General features: G+C 46.7%; 83 non-coding genes across 83 annotated transcripts; all 83 read right to left on the bottom strand.

Annotated features, from left to right (window-relative positions):
* Positions 1-156: 156 nt before the first annotated feature.
* Trnag-gcc (transfer RNA glycine (anticodon GCC)) lies at positions 157-227 on the bottom strand. Its single transcript has one exon. It is a non-coding gene; the product is annotated as a tRNA-Gly (tRNA).
* Positions 228-416: 189 nt separating this feature from the next.
* Trnag-gcc (transfer RNA glycine (anticodon GCC)) lies at positions 417-487 on the bottom strand. The gene has a single exon. It is a non-coding gene; the product is annotated as a tRNA-Gly (tRNA).
* Positions 488-494: 7 nt separating this feature from the next.
* Positions 495-566, bottom strand: Trnae-uuc (transfer RNA glutamic acid (anticodon UUC)). The gene has a single exon. It is a non-coding gene; the product is annotated as a tRNA-Glu (tRNA).
* Positions 567-677: 111 nt separating this feature from the next.
* On the bottom strand, positions 678-748 carry Trnag-gcc (transfer RNA glycine (anticodon GCC)). The gene has a single exon. It is a non-coding gene; the product is annotated as a tRNA-Gly (tRNA).
* A 270-nt stretch (positions 749-1,018) lies between these two features.
* Positions 1,019-1,089, bottom strand: Trnag-gcc (transfer RNA glycine (anticodon GCC)). The gene has a single exon. It is a non-coding gene; the product is annotated as a tRNA-Gly (tRNA).
* A 7-nt stretch (positions 1,090-1,096) lies between these two features.
* Trnae-uuc (transfer RNA glutamic acid (anticodon UUC)) lies at positions 1,097-1,168 on the bottom strand. The gene has a single exon. It is a non-coding gene; the product is annotated as a tRNA-Glu (tRNA).
* A 111-nt stretch (positions 1,169-1,279) lies between these two features.
* On the bottom strand, positions 1,280-1,350 carry Trnag-gcc (transfer RNA glycine (anticodon GCC)). The gene has a single exon. It is a non-coding gene; the product is annotated as a tRNA-Gly (tRNA).
* A 7-nt stretch (positions 1,351-1,357) lies between these two features.
* On the bottom strand, positions 1,358-1,429 carry Trnae-uuc (transfer RNA glutamic acid (anticodon UUC)). The gene has a single exon. It is a non-coding gene; the product is annotated as a tRNA-Glu (tRNA).
* Positions 1,430-1,609: 180 nt separating this feature from the next.
* Trnae-uuc (transfer RNA glutamic acid (anticodon UUC)) lies at positions 1,610-1,681 on the bottom strand. Its single transcript has one exon. It is a non-coding gene; the product is annotated as a tRNA-Glu (tRNA).
* Positions 1,682-1,791: 110 nt separating this feature from the next.
* Positions 1,792-1,862, bottom strand: Trnag-gcc (transfer RNA glycine (anticodon GCC)). The gene has a single exon. It is a non-coding gene; the product is annotated as a tRNA-Gly (tRNA).
* A 180-nt stretch (positions 1,863-2,042) lies between these two features.
* On the bottom strand, positions 2,043-2,113 carry Trnag-gcc (transfer RNA glycine (anticodon GCC)). Its single transcript has one exon. It is a non-coding gene; the product is annotated as a tRNA-Gly (tRNA).
* A 433-nt stretch (positions 2,114-2,546) lies between these two features.
* Trnag-gcc (transfer RNA glycine (anticodon GCC)) lies at positions 2,547-2,617 on the bottom strand. The gene has a single exon. It is a non-coding gene; the product is annotated as a tRNA-Gly (tRNA).
* Positions 2,618-2,624: 7 nt separating this feature from the next.
* Trnae-uuc (transfer RNA glutamic acid (anticodon UUC)) lies at positions 2,625-2,696 on the bottom strand. The gene has a single exon. It is a non-coding gene; the product is annotated as a tRNA-Glu (tRNA).
* Positions 2,697-2,807: 111 nt separating this feature from the next.
* Trnag-gcc (transfer RNA glycine (anticodon GCC)) lies at positions 2,808-2,878 on the bottom strand. Its single transcript has one exon. It is a non-coding gene; the product is annotated as a tRNA-Gly (tRNA).
* A 7-nt stretch (positions 2,879-2,885) lies between these two features.
* On the bottom strand, positions 2,886-2,957 carry Trnae-uuc (transfer RNA glutamic acid (anticodon UUC)). Its single transcript has one exon. It is a non-coding gene; the product is annotated as a tRNA-Glu (tRNA).
* A 111-nt stretch (positions 2,958-3,068) lies between these two features.
* Positions 3,069-3,139, bottom strand: Trnag-gcc (transfer RNA glycine (anticodon GCC)). Its single transcript has one exon. It is a non-coding gene; the product is annotated as a tRNA-Gly (tRNA).
* A 183-nt stretch (positions 3,140-3,322) lies between these two features.
* Positions 3,323-3,393, bottom strand: Trnag-gcc (transfer RNA glycine (anticodon GCC)). Its single transcript has one exon. It is a non-coding gene; the product is annotated as a tRNA-Gly (tRNA).
* A 7-nt stretch (positions 3,394-3,400) lies between these two features.
* Trnae-uuc (transfer RNA glutamic acid (anticodon UUC)) lies at positions 3,401-3,472 on the bottom strand. The gene has a single exon. It is a non-coding gene; the product is annotated as a tRNA-Glu (tRNA).
* A 105-nt stretch (positions 3,473-3,577) lies between these two features.
* Positions 3,578-3,648, bottom strand: Trnag-gcc (transfer RNA glycine (anticodon GCC)). Its single transcript has one exon. It is a non-coding gene; the product is annotated as a tRNA-Gly (tRNA).
* A 190-nt stretch (positions 3,649-3,838) lies between these two features.
* On the bottom strand, positions 3,839-3,909 carry Trnag-gcc (transfer RNA glycine (anticodon GCC)). The gene has a single exon. It is a non-coding gene; the product is annotated as a tRNA-Gly (tRNA).
* Positions 3,910-3,916: 7 nt separating this feature from the next.
* On the bottom strand, positions 3,917-3,988 carry Trnae-uuc (transfer RNA glutamic acid (anticodon UUC)). Its single transcript has one exon. It is a non-coding gene; the product is annotated as a tRNA-Glu (tRNA).
* Positions 3,989-4,393: 405 nt separating this feature from the next.
* Positions 4,394-4,465, bottom strand: Trnae-uuc (transfer RNA glutamic acid (anticodon UUC)). Its single transcript has one exon. It is a non-coding gene; the product is annotated as a tRNA-Glu (tRNA).
* A 181-nt stretch (positions 4,466-4,646) lies between these two features.
* Positions 4,647-4,718, bottom strand: Trnae-uuc (transfer RNA glutamic acid (anticodon UUC)). The gene has a single exon. It is a non-coding gene; the product is annotated as a tRNA-Glu (tRNA).
* A 434-nt stretch (positions 4,719-5,152) lies between these two features.
* Positions 5,153-5,224, bottom strand: Trnae-uuc (transfer RNA glutamic acid (anticodon UUC)). Its single transcript has one exon. It is a non-coding gene; the product is annotated as a tRNA-Glu (tRNA).
* Positions 5,225-5,332: 108 nt separating this feature from the next.
* Positions 5,333-5,403, bottom strand: Trnag-gcc (transfer RNA glycine (anticodon GCC)). The gene has a single exon. It is a non-coding gene; the product is annotated as a tRNA-Gly (tRNA).
* Positions 5,404-5,410: 7 nt separating this feature from the next.
* Trnae-uuc (transfer RNA glutamic acid (anticodon UUC)) lies at positions 5,411-5,482 on the bottom strand. Its single transcript has one exon. It is a non-coding gene; the product is annotated as a tRNA-Glu (tRNA).
* Positions 5,483-5,668: 186 nt separating this feature from the next.
* Positions 5,669-5,740, bottom strand: Trnae-uuc (transfer RNA glutamic acid (anticodon UUC)). Its single transcript has one exon. It is a non-coding gene; the product is annotated as a tRNA-Glu (tRNA).
* Positions 5,741-5,851: 111 nt separating this feature from the next.
* On the bottom strand, positions 5,852-5,922 carry Trnag-gcc (transfer RNA glycine (anticodon GCC)). The gene has a single exon. It is a non-coding gene; the product is annotated as a tRNA-Gly (tRNA).
* Positions 5,923-6,367: 445 nt separating this feature from the next.
* On the bottom strand, positions 6,368-6,438 carry Trnag-gcc (transfer RNA glycine (anticodon GCC)). The gene has a single exon. It is a non-coding gene; the product is annotated as a tRNA-Gly (tRNA).
* Positions 6,439-6,581: 143 nt separating this feature from the next.
* Positions 6,582-6,652, bottom strand: Trnag-gcc (transfer RNA glycine (anticodon GCC)). The gene has a single exon. It is a non-coding gene; the product is annotated as a tRNA-Gly (tRNA).
* Positions 6,653-6,659: 7 nt separating this feature from the next.
* Trnae-uuc (transfer RNA glutamic acid (anticodon UUC)) lies at positions 6,660-6,731 on the bottom strand. Its single transcript has one exon. It is a non-coding gene; the product is annotated as a tRNA-Glu (tRNA).
* Positions 6,732-6,841: 110 nt separating this feature from the next.
* Trnag-gcc (transfer RNA glycine (anticodon GCC)) lies at positions 6,842-6,912 on the bottom strand. Its single transcript has one exon. It is a non-coding gene; the product is annotated as a tRNA-Gly (tRNA).
* A 132-nt stretch (positions 6,913-7,044) lies between these two features.
* On the bottom strand, positions 7,045-7,115 carry Trnag-gcc (transfer RNA glycine (anticodon GCC)). The gene has a single exon. It is a non-coding gene; the product is annotated as a tRNA-Gly (tRNA).
* Positions 7,116-7,122: 7 nt separating this feature from the next.
* On the bottom strand, positions 7,123-7,194 carry Trnae-uuc (transfer RNA glutamic acid (anticodon UUC)). The gene has a single exon. It is a non-coding gene; the product is annotated as a tRNA-Glu (tRNA).
* Positions 7,195-7,301: 107 nt separating this feature from the next.
* On the bottom strand, positions 7,302-7,372 carry Trnag-gcc (transfer RNA glycine (anticodon GCC)). Its single transcript has one exon. It is a non-coding gene; the product is annotated as a tRNA-Gly (tRNA).
* Positions 7,373-7,379: 7 nt separating this feature from the next.
* Positions 7,380-7,451, bottom strand: Trnae-uuc (transfer RNA glutamic acid (anticodon UUC)). The gene has a single exon. It is a non-coding gene; the product is annotated as a tRNA-Glu (tRNA).
* A 108-nt stretch (positions 7,452-7,559) lies between these two features.
* On the bottom strand, positions 7,560-7,630 carry Trnag-gcc (transfer RNA glycine (anticodon GCC)). Its single transcript has one exon. It is a non-coding gene; the product is annotated as a tRNA-Gly (tRNA).
* Positions 7,631-7,637: 7 nt separating this feature from the next.
* Trnae-uuc (transfer RNA glutamic acid (anticodon UUC)) lies at positions 7,638-7,709 on the bottom strand. The gene has a single exon. It is a non-coding gene; the product is annotated as a tRNA-Glu (tRNA).
* Positions 7,710-7,816: 107 nt separating this feature from the next.
* Positions 7,817-7,887, bottom strand: Trnag-gcc (transfer RNA glycine (anticodon GCC)). Its single transcript has one exon. It is a non-coding gene; the product is annotated as a tRNA-Gly (tRNA).
* A 188-nt stretch (positions 7,888-8,075) lies between these two features.
* On the bottom strand, positions 8,076-8,146 carry Trnag-gcc (transfer RNA glycine (anticodon GCC)). Its single transcript has one exon. It is a non-coding gene; the product is annotated as a tRNA-Gly (tRNA).
* Positions 8,147-8,153: 7 nt separating this feature from the next.
* On the bottom strand, positions 8,154-8,225 carry Trnae-uuc (transfer RNA glutamic acid (anticodon UUC)). Its single transcript has one exon. It is a non-coding gene; the product is annotated as a tRNA-Glu (tRNA).
* Positions 8,226-8,333: 108 nt separating this feature from the next.
* Trnag-gcc (transfer RNA glycine (anticodon GCC)) lies at positions 8,334-8,404 on the bottom strand. The gene has a single exon. It is a non-coding gene; the product is annotated as a tRNA-Gly (tRNA).
* Positions 8,405-8,411: 7 nt separating this feature from the next.
* Positions 8,412-8,483, bottom strand: Trnae-uuc (transfer RNA glutamic acid (anticodon UUC)). The gene has a single exon. It is a non-coding gene; the product is annotated as a tRNA-Glu (tRNA).
* Positions 8,484-8,586: 103 nt separating this feature from the next.
* Trnag-gcc (transfer RNA glycine (anticodon GCC)) lies at positions 8,587-8,657 on the bottom strand. Its single transcript has one exon. It is a non-coding gene; the product is annotated as a tRNA-Gly (tRNA).
* A 135-nt stretch (positions 8,658-8,792) lies between these two features.
* On the bottom strand, positions 8,793-8,863 carry Trnag-gcc (transfer RNA glycine (anticodon GCC)). The gene has a single exon. It is a non-coding gene; the product is annotated as a tRNA-Gly (tRNA).
* A 7-nt stretch (positions 8,864-8,870) lies between these two features.
* Trnae-uuc (transfer RNA glutamic acid (anticodon UUC)) lies at positions 8,871-8,942 on the bottom strand. The gene has a single exon. It is a non-coding gene; the product is annotated as a tRNA-Glu (tRNA).
* Positions 8,943-9,050: 108 nt separating this feature from the next.
* On the bottom strand, positions 9,051-9,121 carry Trnag-gcc (transfer RNA glycine (anticodon GCC)). Its single transcript has one exon. It is a non-coding gene; the product is annotated as a tRNA-Gly (tRNA).
* Positions 9,122-9,252: 131 nt separating this feature from the next.
* Positions 9,253-9,323, bottom strand: Trnag-gcc (transfer RNA glycine (anticodon GCC)). Its single transcript has one exon. It is a non-coding gene; the product is annotated as a tRNA-Gly (tRNA).
* A 7-nt stretch (positions 9,324-9,330) lies between these two features.
* Positions 9,331-9,402, bottom strand: Trnae-uuc (transfer RNA glutamic acid (anticodon UUC)). Its single transcript has one exon. It is a non-coding gene; the product is annotated as a tRNA-Glu (tRNA).
* Positions 9,403-9,513: 111 nt separating this feature from the next.
* On the bottom strand, positions 9,514-9,584 carry Trnag-gcc (transfer RNA glycine (anticodon GCC)). Its single transcript has one exon. It is a non-coding gene; the product is annotated as a tRNA-Gly (tRNA).
* Positions 9,585-9,768: 184 nt separating this feature from the next.
* On the bottom strand, positions 9,769-9,839 carry Trnag-gcc (transfer RNA glycine (anticodon GCC)). Its single transcript has one exon. It is a non-coding gene; the product is annotated as a tRNA-Gly (tRNA).
* Positions 9,840-9,846: 7 nt separating this feature from the next.
* Positions 9,847-9,918, bottom strand: Trnae-uuc (transfer RNA glutamic acid (anticodon UUC)). The gene has a single exon. It is a non-coding gene; the product is annotated as a tRNA-Glu (tRNA).
* A 111-nt stretch (positions 9,919-10,029) lies between these two features.
* On the bottom strand, positions 10,030-10,100 carry Trnag-gcc (transfer RNA glycine (anticodon GCC)). Its single transcript has one exon. It is a non-coding gene; the product is annotated as a tRNA-Gly (tRNA).
* A 7-nt stretch (positions 10,101-10,107) lies between these two features.
* Positions 10,108-10,179, bottom strand: Trnae-uuc (transfer RNA glutamic acid (anticodon UUC)). The gene has a single exon. It is a non-coding gene; the product is annotated as a tRNA-Glu (tRNA).
* Positions 10,180-10,291: 112 nt separating this feature from the next.
* Positions 10,292-10,362, bottom strand: Trnag-gcc (transfer RNA glycine (anticodon GCC)). Its single transcript has one exon. It is a non-coding gene; the product is annotated as a tRNA-Gly (tRNA).
* A 7-nt stretch (positions 10,363-10,369) lies between these two features.
* On the bottom strand, positions 10,370-10,441 carry Trnae-uuc (transfer RNA glutamic acid (anticodon UUC)). Its single transcript has one exon. It is a non-coding gene; the product is annotated as a tRNA-Glu (tRNA).
* A 111-nt stretch (positions 10,442-10,552) lies between these two features.
* On the bottom strand, positions 10,553-10,623 carry Trnag-gcc (transfer RNA glycine (anticodon GCC)). Its single transcript has one exon. It is a non-coding gene; the product is annotated as a tRNA-Gly (tRNA).
* Positions 10,624-10,764: 141 nt separating this feature from the next.
* Positions 10,765-10,835, bottom strand: Trnag-gcc (transfer RNA glycine (anticodon GCC)). Its single transcript has one exon. It is a non-coding gene; the product is annotated as a tRNA-Gly (tRNA).
* Positions 10,836-10,842: 7 nt separating this feature from the next.
* Trnae-uuc (transfer RNA glutamic acid (anticodon UUC)) lies at positions 10,843-10,914 on the bottom strand. Its single transcript has one exon. It is a non-coding gene; the product is annotated as a tRNA-Glu (tRNA).
* Positions 10,915-11,278: 364 nt separating this feature from the next.
* Trnag-gcc (transfer RNA glycine (anticodon GCC)) lies at positions 11,279-11,349 on the bottom strand. The gene has a single exon. It is a non-coding gene; the product is annotated as a tRNA-Gly (tRNA).
* A 7-nt stretch (positions 11,350-11,356) lies between these two features.
* On the bottom strand, positions 11,357-11,428 carry Trnae-uuc (transfer RNA glutamic acid (anticodon UUC)). Its single transcript has one exon. It is a non-coding gene; the product is annotated as a tRNA-Glu (tRNA).
* A 111-nt stretch (positions 11,429-11,539) lies between these two features.
* Trnag-gcc (transfer RNA glycine (anticodon GCC)) lies at positions 11,540-11,610 on the bottom strand. Its single transcript has one exon. It is a non-coding gene; the product is annotated as a tRNA-Gly (tRNA).
* Positions 11,611-11,617: 7 nt separating this feature from the next.
* Positions 11,618-11,689, bottom strand: Trnae-uuc (transfer RNA glutamic acid (anticodon UUC)). Its single transcript has one exon. It is a non-coding gene; the product is annotated as a tRNA-Glu (tRNA).
* A 111-nt stretch (positions 11,690-11,800) lies between these two features.
* On the bottom strand, positions 11,801-11,871 carry Trnag-gcc (transfer RNA glycine (anticodon GCC)). The gene has a single exon. It is a non-coding gene; the product is annotated as a tRNA-Gly (tRNA).
* Positions 11,872-12,026: 155 nt separating this feature from the next.
* Positions 12,027-12,097, bottom strand: Trnag-gcc (transfer RNA glycine (anticodon GCC)). Its single transcript has one exon. It is a non-coding gene; the product is annotated as a tRNA-Gly (tRNA).
* A 526-nt stretch (positions 12,098-12,623) lies between these two features.
* Trnae-uuc (transfer RNA glutamic acid (anticodon UUC)) lies at positions 12,624-12,695 on the bottom strand. Its single transcript has one exon. It is a non-coding gene; the product is annotated as a tRNA-Glu (tRNA).
* Positions 12,696-12,805: 110 nt separating this feature from the next.
* Positions 12,806-12,876, bottom strand: Trnag-gcc (transfer RNA glycine (anticodon GCC)). Its single transcript has one exon. It is a non-coding gene; the product is annotated as a tRNA-Gly (tRNA).
* A 7-nt stretch (positions 12,877-12,883) lies between these two features.
* Positions 12,884-12,955, bottom strand: Trnae-uuc (transfer RNA glutamic acid (anticodon UUC)). The gene has a single exon. It is a non-coding gene; the product is annotated as a tRNA-Glu (tRNA).
* A 109-nt stretch (positions 12,956-13,064) lies between these two features.
* Trnag-gcc (transfer RNA glycine (anticodon GCC)) lies at positions 13,065-13,135 on the bottom strand. Its single transcript has one exon. It is a non-coding gene; the product is annotated as a tRNA-Gly (tRNA).
* Positions 13,136-13,142: 7 nt separating this feature from the next.
* On the bottom strand, positions 13,143-13,214 carry Trnae-uuc (transfer RNA glutamic acid (anticodon UUC)). The gene has a single exon. It is a non-coding gene; the product is annotated as a tRNA-Glu (tRNA).
* A 109-nt stretch (positions 13,215-13,323) lies between these two features.
* On the bottom strand, positions 13,324-13,394 carry Trnag-gcc (transfer RNA glycine (anticodon GCC)). Its single transcript has one exon. It is a non-coding gene; the product is annotated as a tRNA-Gly (tRNA).
* Positions 13,395-13,400: 6 nt separating this feature from the next.
* Positions 13,401-13,472, bottom strand: Trnae-uuc (transfer RNA glutamic acid (anticodon UUC)). The gene has a single exon. It is a non-coding gene; the product is annotated as a tRNA-Glu (tRNA).
* A 103-nt stretch (positions 13,473-13,575) lies between these two features.
* Positions 13,576-13,646, bottom strand: Trnag-gcc (transfer RNA glycine (anticodon GCC)). Its single transcript has one exon. It is a non-coding gene; the product is annotated as a tRNA-Gly (tRNA).
* Positions 13,647-13,653: 7 nt separating this feature from the next.
* On the bottom strand, positions 13,654-13,725 carry Trnae-uuc (transfer RNA glutamic acid (anticodon UUC)). Its single transcript has one exon. It is a non-coding gene; the product is annotated as a tRNA-Glu (tRNA).
* A 111-nt stretch (positions 13,726-13,836) lies between these two features.
* Positions 13,837-13,907, bottom strand: Trnag-gcc (transfer RNA glycine (anticodon GCC)). The gene has a single exon. It is a non-coding gene; the product is annotated as a tRNA-Gly (tRNA).
* Positions 13,908-13,914: 7 nt separating this feature from the next.
* On the bottom strand, positions 13,915-13,986 carry Trnae-uuc (transfer RNA glutamic acid (anticodon UUC)). Its single transcript has one exon. It is a non-coding gene; the product is annotated as a tRNA-Glu (tRNA).
* Positions 13,987-14,098: 112 nt separating this feature from the next.
* Trnag-gcc (transfer RNA glycine (anticodon GCC)) lies at positions 14,099-14,169 on the bottom strand. The gene has a single exon. It is a non-coding gene; the product is annotated as a tRNA-Gly (tRNA).
* Positions 14,170-14,176: 7 nt separating this feature from the next.
* Positions 14,177-14,248, bottom strand: Trnae-uuc (transfer RNA glutamic acid (anticodon UUC)). Its single transcript has one exon. It is a non-coding gene; the product is annotated as a tRNA-Glu (tRNA).
* A 321-nt stretch (positions 14,249-14,569) lies between these two features.
* Trnag-gcc (transfer RNA glycine (anticodon GCC)) lies at positions 14,570-14,640 on the bottom strand. Its single transcript has one exon. It is a non-coding gene; the product is annotated as a tRNA-Gly (tRNA).
* A 7-nt stretch (positions 14,641-14,647) lies between these two features.
* On the bottom strand, positions 14,648-14,719 carry Trnae-uuc (transfer RNA glutamic acid (anticodon UUC)). The gene has a single exon. It is a non-coding gene; the product is annotated as a tRNA-Glu (tRNA).
* A 111-nt stretch (positions 14,720-14,830) lies between these two features.
* Trnag-gcc (transfer RNA glycine (anticodon GCC)) lies at positions 14,831-14,901 on the bottom strand. The gene has a single exon. It is a non-coding gene; the product is annotated as a tRNA-Gly (tRNA).
* Positions 14,902-14,908: 7 nt separating this feature from the next.
* On the bottom strand, positions 14,909-14,980 carry Trnae-uuc (transfer RNA glutamic acid (anticodon UUC)). The gene has a single exon. It is a non-coding gene; the product is annotated as a tRNA-Glu (tRNA).
* Positions 14,981-15,091: 111 nt separating this feature from the next.
* On the bottom strand, positions 15,092-15,162 carry Trnag-gcc (transfer RNA glycine (anticodon GCC)). Its single transcript has one exon. It is a non-coding gene; the product is annotated as a tRNA-Gly (tRNA).
* Between the last annotated feature and the right edge of the window lie 98 nt (positions 15,163-15,260).

Here is a 15,260-nt window from a genome sequence, read left to right as displayed (position 1 = left end):
CGCCTGGGTGAAAGCCAGGAATCCTAACCACTAGACCATGTAGGAGATGCTGCGTAACTTTTCACTTCTGACATATTGGCTAAAAGATGGGTCAGTTTTATAATTAATATACAAAGGCTATATATAAACCACACTCTATCGAATGTGAAAAGGGTTTGCATTGGCCGGGAATCGAACCCGGGCCCCCCGCGTGGCAGGCGAGGATTCTACCACTGAACCACCAATGCTAACATATTCCTACACCGGGAATCGAACCGGGCCGCCTGGGTGAAAGCCAGGAATCCTAACCACTAGACCATGTAGGAGATGCTGCGTAAATTTTCACTTCTGACATATTGGCTAAAAGATGGGTCAGTTTTATAATTAATATACAAAGGCTATATATAAACCACACTCTATCGAATGTGAAAAGGGTTTGCATTGGCCGGGAATCGAACCCGGGCCCCCCGCGTGGCAGGCGAGGATTCTACCACTGAACCACCAATGCTAACATATTCCTACACCGGGAATCGAACCCGGGCCGCCTGGGTGAAAGCCAGGAATCCTAACCACTAGACCATGTAGGAGATGCTGCGTAACTTTTCACTTCTGACATATTGGCTAAAAGATGGGTCAGTTTTATAATTAATATACAAAGGCTATATATAAACCACACTCTATCGAATGTGAAAAGGGTTTGCATTGGCCGGGAATCGAACCCGGGCCCCCCGCGTGGCAGGCGAGGATTCTACCACTGAACCACCAATGCTAACATATTCGAGATGGGTCAGAAATTAATATATATAAAAGTTTTTATGTAATATTATAAAAGATGGGTCAGTTTTATAATTAATATACAAAGGCTATATATAAACCACACTCTATCGAATGTGAAAAGGGTTTGCATTGGCCGGGAATCGAACCCGCCCCCGCGTGGCAGGCGATGATTCTACCACTGAACCACCAATGCTAACATATTCCTACACCGAGAATACAAAGGCTATATATAAACCACACTCTATCGAATGTGAAAAGGGTTTGCATTGGCCGGGAATCGAACCCGGGCCCCCCGCGTGGCAGGCGAGGATTCTACCACTGAACCACCAATGCTAACATATTCCTACACCGGGAATCGAACCCGGGCCGCCTGGGTGAAAGCCAGGAATCCTAACCACTAGACCATGTAGGAGATGCTGCGTAACTTTTCACTTCTGACATATTGGCTAAAAGATGGGTCAGTTTTATAATTACTCTACAAAGGCTATATATAAACCACATTATATCGAATGTGAAAAGGGTTTGCATTGGCCGGGAATCGAACCCGGGCCCCCCGCGTGGCAGGCGAGGATTCTACCACTGAACCACCAATGCTAACATGTTCCTACACCGGGAATCGAACCCGGGCCGCCTGGGTGAAAGCCAGGAATCCTAACCACTAGACCATGTAGGAGATGCTGCGTAACTTTTCACTTCTGACATATTGGCTAAAAGATGGGTCAGTTTTATAATTACTCTACAAAGGCTATATATAAACCACATTATATCGAATGTGAAAATTTGCCGGGAATCGAACCCGGGCCCCCCGCGTGGCAGGCGAGGATTCTACCACTGAACCACCAATGCTAACATATTCCTACACCGGGAATCGAACCCGGGCCGCCTGGGTGAAAGCCAGGAATCCTAACCACTAGACCATGTAGGAGATGCTGCGTAACTTTTCACTTCTGACATATTGGCTAAAAGATGGGTCAGTTTTATAATTATATACAAAGGCTATATATAAACCACACTCTATCGAATGTGAAAAGGGTTTGCATTGGCCGGGAATCGAACCCGGGCCCCCCGCGTGGCAGGCGAGGATTCTACCACTGAACCACCAATGCTAACAATTCCTACACCGGGAATCGAACCCGGGCCCCTGGGTGAAAGCCAGGAATCCTAATAGACCATGTAGGAGATGCTGCGTAACTTTTCACTTCTGACATATTGGCTAAAAGATGGGTTTTATAATTAATATACAAAGGCTATATATAAACCACACTCTATCGAATGTGAAAAGGGTTTGCATTGGCCGGGAATCGAACCCGGGCCCCCCGCGTGGCAGGCGAGGATTCTACCACTGAACCACCAATGCTAACATTCCTACACCGGGAATCGAACCCGGCCGCCTGGGGTGAAAGCCAGGAATCCTAACCACTAGACCATGTAGGAGATGCTGCGTAACTTTTCACTTCTGACATATTGGCTAAAAGATGGGTCAGTTTATAATTACTCTAGGCTATATATACACTCTATATAATGTGAAAAGGGTTTGCATTGGCCGGGAATCGAACCGGGCCCCCCGCGTGGCAGGCGAGGATTCTACCACTGAACCACCAATGCTAACATATTCCTACACCGGGAATCGAACCCGGGCCGCCTGGGTGAAAGCCAGGAATCCTAACTAGACCATGTAGGAGATGCTGCGTAACTTTTCACTTCTGACATATTGGCTAAAAGATGGGTCAGTTTTAATTAATATACAAAGGCTATATATAAACCACACTCTATCGAATGTGAAAAGGGTTTGCATTGGCCGGGAATCGAACCCGGGCCCCCCGCGTGGCAGGCGAGGATTCTACCACTGAACCACCAATGCTAACATATTCCTACACCGGGAATCGAACCCGGGCCGCCTGGGTGAAAGCCAGGAATCCTAACCACTAGACCATGTAGGAGATGCTGCGTAAATTTTCACTTCTGACATATTGGCTAAAAGATGGGTCAGTTTTATAATTAATATACAAAGGCTATATATAAACCACACTCTATCGAATGTGAAAAGGGTTTGCATTGGCCGGGAATCGAACCCGGGCCCCCCGCGTGGCAGGCGAGGATTCTACCACTGAACCACCAATGCTAACATATTCCTACACCGGGAATCGAACCCGGGCCGCCTGGGTGAAAGCCAGGAATCCTAACCACTAGACCATGTAGGAGATGCTGCGTAACTTTTCACTTCTGACATATTGGCTAAAAGATGGGTCAGTTTTATAATTAATATACAAAGGCTATATATAAACCACACTCTATCGAATGTGAAAAGGGTTTGCATTGGCCGGGAATCGAACCCGGGCCCCCCGCGTGGCAGGCGAGGATTCTACCACTGAACCACCAATGCTAACATATTCCTACACCGGGAATCGAACCCGGCCGCCTGGGTGAAAGCCAGGAATCCTAACCACTAGACCATGTAGGAGATGCTGCGTAACTTTTCACTTCTGACATATTGGCTAAAAGATGGGTCAGTTTTTATAATTACTAAAAGGCTATAAACCACATTATATCGAATGTGAAAAGGGTTTGCATTGGCCGGGAATCGAACCCGGGCCCCCCGCGTGGCAGGCGAGGATTCTACCACTGAACCACCAATGCTAACATATTCCTACACCGGGAATCGAACCCGGGCCGCCTGGGTGAAAGCCAGGAATCCTAACCACTAGACCATGTAGGAGATGCTGCGTAACTTTTCACTTCTGACATATTGGCTAAAAGATGGGTCAGTTTTATAATTATCTACAAAGGCTATAAACCACATTATATCGATGTGAAAAGGGTTTGCATTGGCCGGGAATCGAACCCGGGCCCCCCGCGTGGCAGGCGAGGATTCTACCACTGAACCACCAATGCTAACATATTCCTACACCGGGAATCGAACCCGGGCCGCCTGAGTGAAAGCCAGAAATCCTAACCACTAGACCATGTATGAGATGCTGCGTAACGTTTCGCTTCTGACATATTGGCTAAAAGATGGGTCAGTTTTATAATTAATATACAAAGGCTATATATAAACCACACTCTATCGAATGTGAAAAGGGTTTGCATTGGCCGGGAATCGAACCCGGGCCCCCCGCGTGGCAGGCGAGGATTCTACCACTGAACCACCAATGCTAACATATTCCTACACCGGGAATCGAACCCGGGCCGCCTGGGTGAAAGCCAGGAATCCTAACCACTAGACCATGTAGGAGATGCTGCGTAACTTTTCACTTCTGACATATTGGCTAATAGATGGGTCAGTTTTATAATTAATATACAAAGGCTATATATAAACCACACTCTATCGAATGTGAAAAGGGTTTGCATTGGCCGGGAATCGAACCCGGGCCCCCGCGTGGCAGGCGAGGATTCTACCACTGAACCACCAATGCTAACATATTCCTACACCGGGAATGGCCGTCAGAAATTAAATATATGTAAAGCTTTTTCACTTCTGAATATGGCTAAAAGATGGGTCAGTTTTATAATTAATATAAAGGCTATATATAAACCACACTCTATCGAATGTGAAAAGGGTTTGCATTGGCCGGGAATCGAACCGGGCCCCCCGCGTGGCAGGCGAGGATTCTACCACTGAACCACCAATGCTAACATATTCCTACACCGGGAATCGAACCCGGGCCGCCTGGGTGAAAGCCAGGAATCCTAACCACTAGACCATGTAGGAGATGCTGCGTAACTTTTCACTTCTGACATATTGGCTAAAAGATGGGTCAGTTTTATAATTACTACAAAGGCTATAAACCACTTATATCGAATGTGAAAAGGGTTTGCATTGGCCGGGAATCGAACCCGGGCCCCCGCGTGGCAGGCGAGGATTCTACCACTGAACCACCAATGCTAACATATTCCTACACCGGGAATCGAACCCGGGCCGCCTGGGTGAAAGCCAGGAATCCTAACCACTAGACCATGTAGGAGATGCTGCGTAACTTTTCACTTCTGACATATTGGCTAAAAGATGGGTCAGTTTTATAATTATACAAAGGCTATAAACCCATATAATGTGAAAAGGGTTTGCATTGGCCGGGAATCGAACCCGGGCCCCCGCGTGGCAGGCGAGGATTCTACCACTGAACCACCAATGCTAACATATTCCTACACCGGGAATCGAACCCGGGCCGCCTGGTGAAAGCCAGGAATCCTAACCACTAGACCATGTAGGAGATGCTGCGTAACTTTTCACTTCTGACATATTGGCTAAAGATGGGTCAGTTTTTATAATTAATATACAAAGGCTATATATAAACCACACTCTATCGAATGTGAAAAGGGTTTGCATTGGCCGGGAATCGAACCCGGGCCCCCGCGTGGCAGGCGAGGATTCTACCACTGAACCACCAATGCTAACATATTCCTACACCGGGAATCGAACCCGGGCCGCCTGGGTGAAAGCCAGGAATCCTAACCACTAGACCATGTAGGAGATGCTGCGTAACTTTTCACTTCTGACATATTGGCTAAAAGATGGGTCAGTTTTATAATTACTCTACAAAGGCTATATAAAACCACATTATATGATGTGAAAAGGGTTTGCATTGGCCGGGAATCGAACCCGGGCCCCCCGCGTGGCAGGCGAGGATTCTACCACTGAACCACCAATGCTAACATATTCCTACACCGGGAATCGAACCCGGGCCGCCTGGGTGAAAGCCAGGAATCCTAACCACTAGACCATGTAGGAGATGCTGCGTAACTTTTCACTTCTGACATATTGGCTAAAAGATGGGTCAGTTTTATAATTATATACAAAGGCTATATATAAACCTCATTATATCGAATGTGAAAAGGGTTTGCATTGGCCGGGAATCGAACCCGGGCCCCGCGTGGCAGGCGAGGATTCTACCACTGAACCACCAATGCTAACATATTCCTACACCGGGAATCGAACCCGGGCCGCCTGGGTGAAAGCCAGGAATCCTAACCACTAGACCATGTAGGAGATGCTGCGTAATTTTCACTTCTGACATATTGGCTAAAAAGATGGGTCAGTTTTATAATTAATATACAAAGGCTATATATAAACCACACTCTATCGAATGTGAAAAGGGTTTGCATTGGCCGGGAATCGAACCCGGGCCCCCCGCGTGGCAGGCGAGGATTCTACCACTGAACCACCAATGCTAACATATTCCTACACCGGGAATCGAACCCGGGCCGCCTGGGTGAAAGCCAGGAATCCTAACCACTAGACCATAGGAGATGCTGCGTAAATTTTCACTTCTGACATATTGGCTAAAAGATGGGTCAGTTTTATAATTAATATACAAAGGCTATATATAAACCACACTCTATCGAATGTGAAAAGGGTTTGCATTGGCCGGGAATCGAACCCGGGCCCCCGCGTGGCAGGCGAGGATTCTACCACTGAACCACCAATGCTAACATATTCCTACACCGGAATCGAACCCGGGCCGCCTGGGTGAAAGCCAGGAATCCTAACCACTAGACCATGTAGGAGATGCTGCGTAATTTCACTTCTGACATATTGGCTAAAAGATGGGTCAGTTTTATAATTAATATACAAAGGCTATATATAAACCACACTCTATCGAATGTGAAAAGGGTTTGCATTGGCCGGGAATCGAACCCGGGCCCCCCGCGTGGCAGGCGAGGATTCTACCACTGAACCACCAATGCTAACATATCCTACACCGAAGAATGGGTCAGGTAACCATTAAGATATATAAAGTTTTATGAATATATATAAAAGATGGGTCAGTTTTATAATTAATATACAAAGGCTATATATAAACCACACTCTATCGAATGTGAAAAGGGTTTGCATTGGCCGGGAATCGAACCCGGGCCCCCCGCGTGGCAGGCGAGGATTCTACCACTGAACCACCAATGCTAACATATTCCTACACCGGGAATCGAACCCGGGCCGCCTGGGTGAAAGCCAGGAATCCTAACCACTAGACCATGTAGGAGATGCTGCGTAACTTTTCACTTCTGACATATTGGCTAAAGATGGGTCAGTTTTATAATTAATATACAAAGGCTATATATAAACCACACTCTATCGAATGTGAAAAGGGTTTGCATTGGCCGGGAATCGAACCCGGGCCCCCCGCGTGGCAGGCGAGGATTCTACCACTGAACCACCAATGCTAACATATTCGAGATGGGTCGTAAATTAAATATATAAAAGTTTTCATGACATATTATAAAAGATGGGTCAGTTTTATAATTAATATACAAAGGCTATATATAAACCACACTCTATCGAATGTGAAAAGGGTTTGCATTGGCCGGGAATCGAACCCGGGCCCCCCGCGTGGCAGGCGAGGATTCTACCACTGAACCACCAATGCTAACATATTCCTACACCGGGAATCGAACCCGGGCCGCCTGGGTGAAAGCCAGGAATCCTAACCACTAGACCATGTAGGAGATGCTGCGTAACTTTTCACTTCTGACATATTGGCTAAAAGATGGGTCAGTTTTACAATTACTCTAAAAATGCTATAAACCACATTATATCGAATGTGAAAAGGGTTTGCATTGGCCGGGAATCGAACCCGGGCCCCCCGCGTGGCAGGCGAGGATTCTACCACTGAACCACCAATGCTAACATATTCCTACACCGGGAATCGAACCCGGGCCGCCTGGGTGAAAGCCAGGAATCCTAACCACTAGACCATGTAGGAGATGCTGCGTAACTTTTCACTTCTGACATATTGGCTAAAAGATGGGTCAGTTTATAATTAATCTACAAAGGCTATATAAACCTCATTATATAGGATGTGAAAAGGGTTTGCATTGGCCGGGAATCGAACCCGGGCCCCCCGCGTGGCAGGCGAGGATTCTACCACTGAACCACCAATGCTAACATATTCCTACACCGGGAATCGAACCCGGGCCGCCTGGGTGAAAGCCAGGAATCCTAACCACTAGACCATGTAGGAGATGCTGCGTAACTTTTCACTTCTGACATATTGGCTAAAAGATGGGTCAGTTTTTATAATTACAAAGGCTATATATAAACCTCATTATATCGAATGTGAAAAGGGTTTGCATTGGCCGGGAATCGAACCCGGGCCCCCCGCGTGGCAGGCGAGGATTCTACCACTGAACCACCAATGCTAACATATTCCTACCGGGAATCGAACCCGGGCCGCCTGGGTGAAAGCCAGGAATCCTAACCACTAGACCATGTAGGAGATGCTGCGTAACTTTTCACTTCTGACATATTGGCTAAAAGATGGGTCAGTTTTATAATTAATATACAAAGGCTATATATAAACCACACTCTATCGAATGTGAAAAGGGTTTGCATTGGCCGGGAATCGAACCCGGGCCCCCCGCGTGGCAGGCGAGGATTCTACCACTGAACCACCAATGCTAACATATTCCTACACCGGGAATCGAACCCGGGCCGCCTGGGTGAAAGCCAGGAATCCTAACCACTAGACCATGTAGGAGATGCGTAAATTTTCACTTCTGACATATTGGCTAAAAGATGGGTCAGTTTTATAATTAATATACAAAGGCTATATATAAACCACACTCTATCGAATGTGAAAAGGGTTTGCATTGGCCGGGAATCGAACCCGGGCCCCCCGCGTGGCAGGCGAGGATTCTACCACTGAACCACCAATGCTAACATATTCCTACACCGGGAATCGAACCCGGGCCGCCTGGGTGAAAGCCAGGAATCCTAACCACTAGACCATGTAGGAGATGCTGCGTTTTCACTTCTGACATATTGGCTAAAGATGGGTCAGTTTTATAATTATACAAAGGCTATATATAAACCACACTCTATCGAATGTGAAAAGGGTTTGCATTGGCCGGGAATCGAACCCGGGCCCCCCGCGTGGCAGGCGAGGATTCTACCACTGAACCACCAATGCTAACATATTCGAGAATGGGCCGTATAATTAATATATATAAAGTTTGCTATAAACATATATAAAAGATGGGTCAGTTTTATAATTAATATACAAAGGCTATATATAAACCACACTCTATCGAATGTGAAAAGGGTTTGCATTGGCCGGGAATCGAACCCGGGCCCCCCGCGTGGCAGGCGAGGATTCTACCACTGAACCACCAATGCTAACATATTCCTACACCGGGAATCGAACCCGGGCCGCCTGGGTGAAAGCCAGGAATCCTAACCACTAGACCATGTAGGAGATGCTGCGTAACTTTTCACTTCTGACATATTGGCTAAAGATGGGTCAGTTTTATAATTAATATACAAAGGCTATATAAAACACACTCTATCGAATGTGAAAAGGGTTTGCATTGGCCGGGAATCGAACCCGGGCCCCCCGCGTGGCAGGCGAGGATTCTACCACTGAACCACCAATGCTAACATATTCAGATGGGTCGATAATTAATATATATAAAATTTCTTCTGACATATATAAAAGATGGGTCAGTTTTATAATTAATATACAAAGGCTATATATAAACCACACTCTATCGAATGTGAAAAGGGTTTGCATTGGCCGGGAATCGAACCCGGGCCCCCCGCGTGGCAGGCGAGGATTCTACCACTGAACCACCAATGCTAACATATTCCTACACCGGGAATCGAACCCGGGCCGCCTGGGTGAAAGCCAGGAATCCTAACCACTAGACCATGTAGGAGATGCTGCGTAACTTTTCACTTCTGACATATTGGCTAAAAGATGGGTCAGTTTTATAATTACTCTACAAAGGCTATATATAAACCTCACTATATCGAATGTGAAAAGGGTTTGCATTGGCCGGGAATCGAACCCGGGCCCCCCGCGTGGCAGGCGAGGATTCTACCACTGAACCACCAATGCTAACATATTCCTACACCGGGAATCGAACCCGGGCCGCCTGGGTGAAAGCCAGGAATCCTAACCACTAGCCATGTAGGAGATGCTGCGTAACTTTTCACTTCTGACATATTGGCTAAAAGATGGGTCAGTTTTATAATTATATACAAAGGCTATATATAAACCTCTATCGAATGTGAAAAGGGTTTGCATTGGCCGGGAATCGAACCCGGGCCCCCCGCGTGGCAGGCGAGGATTCTACCACTGAACCACCAATGCTAACATATTCCTACACCGGGAATCGAACCCGGGCCGCCTGGGTGAAAGCCAGGAATCCTAACCACTAGACCATGTAGGAGATGCTGCGTAACTTTTCACTTCTGACATATTGGCTAAAAGATGGGTCAGTTTTATAATTAATATACAAAGGCTATATATAAACCACACTCTATCGAATGTGAAAAGGGTTTGCATTGGCCGGGAATCGAACCCGGGCCCCCCGCGTGGCAGGCGAGGATTCTACCACTGAACCACCAATGCTAACATATTCCTACACCGGGAATCGAACCCGGGCCGCCTGGGTGAAAGCCAGGAATCCTAACCACTAGACCATGTAGGAGATGCTGCGTAAATTTTCACTTCTGACATATTGGCTAAAAGATGGGTCAGTTTTATAATTAATATACAAAGGCTATATATAAACCACACTCTATCGAATGTGAAAAAGGGTTTGCATTGGCCGGGAATCGAACCCGGGCCCCCCGCGTGGCAGGCGAGGATTCTACCACTGAACCACCAATGCTAACATATTCCTACACCGGGAATCGAACCCGGGCCGCCTGGGTGAAAGCCAGGAATCCTAACCACTAGACCATGTAGGAGATGCTGCGTAACTTTTCACTTCTGACATATTGGCTAATAGATGGGTCAGTTTTATAATTAATATACAAAGGCTATATATAAACCACACTCTATCGAATGTGAAAAGGGTTTGCATTGGCCGGGAATCGAACCCGGGCCCCCCGCGTGGCAGGCGAGGATTCTACCACTGAACCACCAATGCTAACATATTCGAGATGGGTCAGTTTTATAATTAATATATATAAAAGTTTTTATAAGTAATATATATAAAAGATGGGTCAGTTTTATAATTAATATACCAAGGCTATATATAAACCACACTCTATCGAATGTGAAAAGGGTTTGCATTGGCCGGGAATCGAACCCGGGCCCCCCGCGTGGCAGGCGAGGATTCTACCACTGAACCACCAATGCTAACATATTCCTACACCGGGAATCGAACCCGGGCCGCCTGGGTGAAAGCCAGGAATCCTAACCACTAGACCATGTAGGAGATGCTGCATAACTTTTCACTTCTGACATATTGGCTAAAAGATGGGTCAGTTTTACAATTACTCTAAAAATGCTATAAACCACATTATATCGAATGTGAAAAGGATTTGCATTGGCCGGGAATCGAACCCGGGCCCCCGCGTGGCAGGCGAGGATTCTACCACTGAACCACCAATGCTAACATATTCCTACACCGGGAATCGAACCCGGGCCGCCTGGGTGAAAGCCAGGAATCCTAACCACTAGACCATGTATGAGATGCTGCGTAACGTTTCGCTTCTGACATATTGGTTAAAAGATGGGTCAGTTTTATAATTACTCTACAAAGGCTATATAACCTCATTATATAGGATGTGAAAAGGGTTTGCATTGGCCGGGAATCGAACCCGGGCCCCCCGCGTGGCAGGCGAGGATTCTACCACTGAACCACCAATGCTAACATATTCCTACACCGGGAATCGAACCCGGGCCGCCTGGGTGAAAGCCAGGAATCCTAACCACTAGACCATGTAGGAGATGCTGCGTAACTTTTCACTTCTGACATATTGGCTAAAAGATGGGTCAGTTTTATAATTAATATACAAAGGCTATATATAAACCACACTCTATCGAATGTGAAAAGGGTTTGCATTGGCCGGGAATCGAACCCGGGCCCCCCGCGTGGCAGGCGAGGATTCTACCACTGAACCACCAATGCTAACATATTCCTACACCGGGAATCGAACCCGGGCCGCCTGGGTGAAAGCCAGGAATCCTAACCACTAGACCATGTAGGAGATGCTGCGTAACTTTTCACTTCTGACATATTGGCTAAAAGATGGGTCAGTTTTATAATTAATATACAAAGGCTATATATAAACCACACTCTATCGAATGTGAAAAGGGTTTGCATTGGCCGGGAATCGAACCCGGGCCCCCCGCGTGGCAGGCGAGGATTCTACCACTGAACCACCAATGCTAACATATTCCTACACCGGGAATCGAATGGGTCCAGGAACCTAAATTAGAGATATATAATTTTTTCTGACATATTGGCTAAAAGATGGGTCAGTTTTATAATTAATATACAAAGGCTATATATAAACCACACTTATATCGAATGTGAAAAGGGTTTGCATTGGCCGGGAATCGAACCCGGGCCCCCCGCGTGGCAGGCGAGGATTCTACCACTGAACCACCAATGCTAACATATTCCTACACCGGAATCGAACCCGGGCCGCCTGGGTGAAAGCCAGGAATCCTAACCACTAGACCATGTAGGAGATGCTGCGTAACTTTTCACTTCTGACATATTGGCTAAAAGATGGGTCAGTTTTATAATTAATATACAAAGGCTATATATAAACCACACTCTATCGAATGTGAAAAGGGTTTGCATTGGCCGGGAATCGAACCCGGGCCCCCGCGTGGCAGGCGAGGATTCTACCACTGAACCACCAATGCTAACATATTCCTACACCGGGATCGAACCCGGGCCGCCTGGGTGAAAGCCAGGAATCCTAACCACTAGACCATGTAGGAGATGCTGCGTAACTTTTCACTTCTGACATATTGGCTAAAAGATGGGTCAGTTTTATAATTAACTCTACAAAGGCTATATATAAACCACACTATATCGAATGTGAAAAGGGTTTGCATTGGCCGGGAATCGAACCCGGGCCCCCCGCGTGGCAGGCGAGGATTTACCACTGAACCACCAATGCTAACATATTCCTACACCGGGAATCGAACCCGGGCCGCCTGGGTGAAAGCCAGGAATCCTAACCACTAGACCATGTAGGAGATGCTGCGTAACTTTTCACTTCTGACATATTGGCTAAAAGATGGGTCAGTTTTATAATTAATATACAAAGGCTATATATAAACACACTCTATCGAATGTGAAAAGGGTTTGCATTGGCCGGGAATCGAACCCGGGCCCCCCGCGTGGCAGGCGAGGATTCTACCACTGAACCACCAATGCTAACATATTCCTACACCGGGAATCGAACCCGGGCCGCCTGGGTGAAAGCCAGGAATCCTAACCACTAGACCATGTAGGAGATGCTGCGTATTTTCACTTCTGACATATTGGCTAAAAGATGGGTCAGTTTTATAATTAATATACAAAGGCTATATATAAACCACACTCTATCGAATGTGAAAAGGGTTTGCATTGGCCGGGAATCGAACCCGGGCCCCCCGCGTGGCAGGCGAGGATTCTACCACTGAACCACCAATGCTAACATATTCCTACACCGGGAATCGAACCCGGGCCGCCTGGGTGAAAGCCAGGAATCCTAACCACTAGACCATGTAGGAGATGCTGCGTAACTTTTCACTTCTGACATATTGGCTAAAAGATGGGTCAGTTTTAATTAATATACAAAGGCTATATATAAACCACACTCTATCGAATGTGAAAAGGGTTTGCATTGGCCGGGAATCGAACCCGGGCCCCCCGCGTGGCAGGCGAGGATTCTACCACTGAACCACCAATGCTAACATTTCCTACACCGGGAATCGAACCCGGGCCGCCTGGGTGAAAGCCAGGAATCCTAACCACTAGACCATGTAGGAGATGCTGCGTAACTTTTCACTTCTGACATATTGGCTAAAGATGGGTCAGTTTTATAATTACTCTACAAAGGCTATAAACCACATTATCGATGTGAAAAGGGTTTGCATTGGCCGGGAATCGAACCCGGGCCCCCCGCGTGGCAGGCGAGGATTCTACCACTGAACCACCAATGCTAACATATTCCTACACCGGGAATCGAACCCGGGCCGCCTGGGTGAAAGCCAGGAATCCTAACCACTAGACCATGTAGGAGATGCTGCGTAACTTTTCACTTCTGACATATTGGCTAAAAGATGGGTCAGTTTTATAATTAATATACAAAGGCTATATATAAACCACACTCTATCGAATGTGAAAAGGGTTTGCATTGGCCGGGAATCGAACCCGGGCCCCCCGCGTGGCAGGCGAGGATTCTACCACTGAACCACCAATGCTAACATATTCCTACACCGGGAATCGAACCCGGGCCGCCTGGGTGAAAGCCAGGAATCCTAACCACTAGACCATGTAGGAGATGCTGCGTAAACTTTTCACTTCTGACATATTGGCTAAAAGATGGGTCAGTTTTATAATTAATATACAAAGGCTATATATAAACCACACTCTATCGAATGTGAAAAGGGTTTGCATTGGCCGGGAATCGAACCCGGGCCCCCCGCGTGGCAGGCGAGGATTCTACCACTGAACCACCAATGCTAACATATTCCTACACCGGGAATCGAACCCGGGCCGCCTGGGTGAAAGCCAGGAATCCTAACCACTAGACCATGTAGGAGATGCTGCGTAACTTTCACTTCTGACATATTGGCTAAAAGATGGGTCAGTTTTATAATTAATATACAAAGGCTATATATAAACCACACTCTATCGAATGTGAAAAGGGTTTGCATTGGCCGGGAATCGAACCCGGGCCCCCGCGTGGCAGGCGAGGATTCTACCACTGAACCACCAATGCTAACATATTCGAGATGGGTCAGTTTTATAATTAATATATATAAAATTTTTTATAAGTAATATATATAAAAGATGGGTCAGTTTTATAATTAATATACAAAGGCTATATATAAACCACACTCTATCGAATGTGAAAAGGGTTTGCATTGGCCGGGAATCGAACCCGGGCCCCCCGCGTGGCAGGCGAGGATTCTACCACTGAACCACCAATGCTAACATATTCCTACACCGGGAATCGAACCCGGGCCGCCTGGGTGAAAGCCAGGAATCCTAACCACTAGACCATGTAGGAGATGCTGCGTAAATTTTCACTTCTGACATATTGGCTAAAAGATGGGTCAGTTTTATAATTAATATACAAAGGCTATATATAAACCACACTCTATCGAATGTGAAAAGGGTTTGCATTGGCCGGGAATCGAACCCGGGCCCCCCGCGTGGCAGGCGAGGATTCTACCACTGAACCACCAATGCTAACATATTCCTACACCGGGAATCGAACCCGGGCCGCCTGGGTGAAAGCCAGGAATCCTAACCACTAGACCATGTAGGAGATGCTGCGTAACTTTTCACTTCTGACATATTGGCTAAAAGATGGGTCAGTTTTATAATTAATATACAAAGGCTATATATAAACCACACTCTATCGAATGTGAAAAGGGTTTGCATTGGCCGGGAATCGAACCCGGGCCCCCCGCGTGGCAGGCGAGGATTCTACCACTGAACCACCAATGCTAACATATTCGAGATGGGTCAGTTTTATAATTAATATATATAAAAGTTTTTATAAGTAATATATATAAAAGATGGGTCAGTTTTATAATTAATATACA

Source organism: Ciona robusta, chromosome 2 (genome assembly GCF_009617815.1).
Source record: "Ciona robusta chromosome 2, ASM961781v2".
In the NCBI taxonomy this organism is placed as follows: Eukaryota; Metazoa; Chordata; class Ascidiacea; order Phlebobranchia; family Cionidae; genus Ciona; species Ciona robusta.
The sequence above is the reverse complement of the archived record's forward strand: the minus strand, read 5'-3'. Positions and strand labels throughout refer to the sequence as shown.